Raw genomic sequence first — 4,052 nt, 5'->3', positions numbered from 1 at the left:
TTGGTAGAATGAAGAAGATGGGGTACTGCATTCTGGGAACCATTATCCCCTATAAAATTTTATAGTTACATTTTCAAGCAGCCCAAAGCCATATTTCATGCAGATGCTCTAAGCACAAAAGCAGCACATAAAGCATATTTGTTTACTGTATAGGCTGATGGAGAAATGAGCATTTCCACCAGGGCAGACAGCCAAGCCGGTGCAGCACAGTCTCCCACAGAACTTCCCAAGCTCAGTGGGGCAGGCCGAGTCAGCAGAGGATGGCCAGAAATCCTGCCTTCCAAACTAAAGGTGACCCCCCAGGTGCGAGAGATCTCTTCTAACTCGAAACTCCCAAAAAACTTTATCTAACTCTGTTTGGAGATGGACAGTCTCTTAACATAACATTTATTTAAGTCTACTGCTGGGAGGGGTTGGGGGCAGGAGGAGAAGGGGATGACAGAGGATGAGATGGCTGGATGGCATCACCGACTCGATGGACATGAGTCTGAGTAAACTCCGGGAGTTGGTGATGGACAGGGAGGCCTGGCGTGCTGCAATTCATGGGGTCGCAGAGAGTCAGACACGACTGAGCGACTGAACTGAACTGAACTGAACCCTCCCTTAAGAAACCAAGAATTTCTTTGATGAGAAAACTTAATTTCATTCAGCCTTATTTCTGATACATGATCTAGCACAGACAATAAAAATTCTGTGTTCGGTGGTGTTGGCTGAATATATATATATATATATACACACACATATATATATACACACACACACATATATATACATGTATATATCTGGGGGAAAAGGCTCATTTTAACAGAGCTTTTTGGTAACCTGCCTCTGTGCACCAACAGAGGTTCATGTTAAAATTTTCCAATCAGAAAATCACTTACTACTGAAAGTCTTTATTTCTCAGAATCTGTAAAATTAAAGCATAAAATTTTAAGAAAAAGTGATTTATACTTCAGTTTCACAAACTCTGTTCCAAGGAATTCTAGCTCTTAATGTTCTGGAGAATCATAAGATGCATTTATATACTGAAAGATTTTTTATATAGTGCATTTTTAAACAGCTTTTTAAAAAGTCTAGGTTTTATTCATTTTATTGTATCATGGAAACTTTCTATCTAACACCTATTACCACCCCTATGGAATTGATATTCTGGAGCACACATTTTGGGAAGTGTTACTCGGACAGGAGGATTTCATGAGAAAATAAAAGAAATATACATTTACCTTGATTCTTCCAGATGTGTTTGTTTTAATTATTTTCAATAAAGAATTTCAAGATTACACTGGTCCTCAGTTTACTTTTGGAAGTTATAGAACAACAAATATATTTACTTAAGTTAAATATATTTATTTCAGTTAAATAGTTACAAATAGATATGAAACATAACAATATAACAATAAAGGTGTATGAAAATTATTTCTGGTAGCTAAGTAACACGAAAACAAAACATTCATCATTTGCTTACATCTCTGGCAAATTAGATTACATTATTAATTTAAATGTATTCTTACTCAGCAATTATTTGCACCATCCCCGAAGCAATTTCCCTGGAGGACTAGTTTTGTTAGAAATGACTTATTGTTTGGTTAATGGGTGGTGGGTAGAGGTGACAGGGAGTCTGTTTTAAGTCTCACCTTAAGAAATATCATATATCTCTACATCAGGAACTCCTGCCCTCCCCAACAGAAGAGCATGCCTCAGTGGCCACTTCCACACCAGTAACATGTCCAGAAGGAAACACCTGGTGCAGAGCCACTCCAGGCGACTGGTGGACCTGAATTCTGAAATTAAACTGCCCCAGCTGATCCACAGATGTACAATTAAAAAATAAATAGAAGTAAATGTTTATTGTTTTGTGTTGTTAAGGCTTCATAGCTGTTTGTTAAACTGTAAAAGCTAAGGCAGTGTGTCAAATACACATAACAGATAACTTTTCTAAGAAACTTGTTTGTGGAATCTGTCCCCACTTGAAGTCCTCCAGTGCGCCATTCAGTCCACAGGGTTCCTGTTTAGACCCTTGAAATCTATATCAGCATCACCTACCCCAGCCTTTGTTTTGTCAAATCCCCCCCAGAACACCTCTCCTCTTCTTACTCACCGGTAAACAAACTTCACCTCTCAATTCTTAGGTAAACACTACTTTCCTCTCTTGGCTTCCATGTCACCCACTGTCCTGATAGTTTCATTTGTTTATTTTCTTGAATTATACTGGGGACTCCATTCTGGACATCTTTGTTGGACCATTCAGCTCTGATTGACCTATTACAATCTTTAAATTTTAGTCATGAGCTGTTTTTAATCTCTATTATACTTTCTCTCTAAACAATGTCATCCAGTTCCAAGTCTTCAAACACTGTGTTTGTAATCCAGAGGCTACATTTTTATCTCACGCTTTAAAGTCTAATCTTGTATGTATAAATGTCCACTTAGCATCTCCTCAATGTGTTTAATGAACGCCTTTGTCATTAAGGGTTCTTGTTTGCAAACAGAACCGTCTGTAGCTATTTCAACAGGAATGTATTGAGGTTATACATTAGCTCACAGTCTCTTTAAGGACTAGAGAATCAGACATGAGAACTACAAAATCAGGAATAGACAACATATTAACATCAGGACTACTCTGCTGTTGCAATAGAATTCCTGAGTCCAGCAGTAGACACTAACACTGCTGCATGGACCAAAGCCAGTGCTGCCTCTTATCATCAATGGTTATTGAATAGCATGTCCTTCTTCAGATAGTTCTTTTTCAGATCTAAATATGCAGATGCATTTGATTGACAGTACCTAAGTAATACTAAGTTCCTACTGCCAAAAAAAAGCTAGAAAAGAGGTTTATGACATCTAGCTTAGAAAATCGGGACTCATATAGATGGAAATTTCATACACATGATATGTTAATCATAGTCTAGATTATGCTGTTGTAATCAAAAAAGGAGGGGGGATCTTAATGGCTTAAAACAACAAGCAAGAGAGAACATGGAAGGTGCTTAGCATACCTGAAACATTCTAGAATTAAGTTTGACCTGAGGCTTCAATCTCAACGGATTATCACCAAAGCAGAATAAAAGGGGCATGGTAAATTGTGAAAGGGCCCTTAAAATATCCACTGAGAAATAATACACTTTGCCTCTGCTTTTAATTCATTTGCAAAGCAAATCATATGACCATGCCTAACATTACAAAGGCTTTCCCCATGGATCAGAGGGTAAAATATCCTCCCGCCAATGCAGGAAATGTGGGTTCAGTTCCTAAGTCAAGAAGGTCCCCTGGAGGAGGAAACGACAACCCACTCCAGTATTTTTGCCTGGAGAATCCCAAGAACAGAGAAGCCTGGAGGTCTACAGTCTAAAGGGTCACAAAGAGTCAGATAGGACTGAGTGACTAAACACAACATTACAAAGGATAAAAAGTGAAGTCGCTCAGTCGTGTCCAACTCTTTGCGACCCCATGGACTGTAACCTACCAGGCTCCTCAGTCCATGGGATTTTCCAGGCAAGAATACTGGAGTGGGTTGCCATTTCCTTCTCCAGGGGATCTTCCCTACCCAGGGATCGAACCTGGGTCTCCCGCATTTTAGGCAGAGGCTTTACCGTCTGAGCCACCAGGGAATTCCATTAGAAAGGATAGGGAGGTGCAATTCTACCCTGTTCCCAGAATGAAAACTGATTTTTTTGTGAATGAACCTCATGATTACAATATAACAGGAACATCTGTTACAAAAAGAGCACAGAGCTCCTTCAAGATGTAACTCATATGGTGAAACTTCTTCCACTTAAAGTCCTCCAATGTCTTGGTATCACTGAGAATAAAAGTCAGACTCCTTGTCATGGCCTTAATAAAGGTTCATCTCATAATATATACCCCTCAATCACTGGGCTCCAGCCACTCAGCATTCTCTGGTTTGAAATCTTTGAGCTTGTTTCTTTACCTAAAGTGTTCCTCCCACAAATTTTACCTGCCTTACTCTTTCTCATCACTCAATTGTCAGATTTCTATTTACTTTGTGTTCTATTAGGTAGAATTGATGGCTCTTTTAATAGTACTTTTCAGCA

At 39.0% G+C, this 4,052-nt stretch overlaps 1 non-coding gene across 1 annotated transcript; it reads right to left on the bottom strand.

The window, feature by feature from the left end:
* Positions 1–3,536: 3,536 nt before the first annotated feature.
* Positions 3,537–3,608, bottom strand: TRNAF-AAA. Its single transcript has one exon. It is a non-coding gene; the product is annotated as a tRNA-Phe (tRNA).
* Between the last annotated feature and the right edge of the window lie 444 nt (positions 3,609–4,052).

The sequence above is a fragment of the Cervus elaphus genome, chromosome 15 (genome assembly GCF_910594005.1).
Source record: "Cervus elaphus chromosome 15, mCerEla1.1, whole genome shotgun sequence".
NCBI classification, from domain to species: domain Eukaryota; kingdom Metazoa; phylum Chordata; class Mammalia; order Artiodactyla; family Cervidae; genus Cervus; species Cervus elaphus.
The sequence above is the reverse complement of the archived record's forward strand: the minus strand, read 5'-3'. Positions and strand labels throughout refer to the sequence as shown.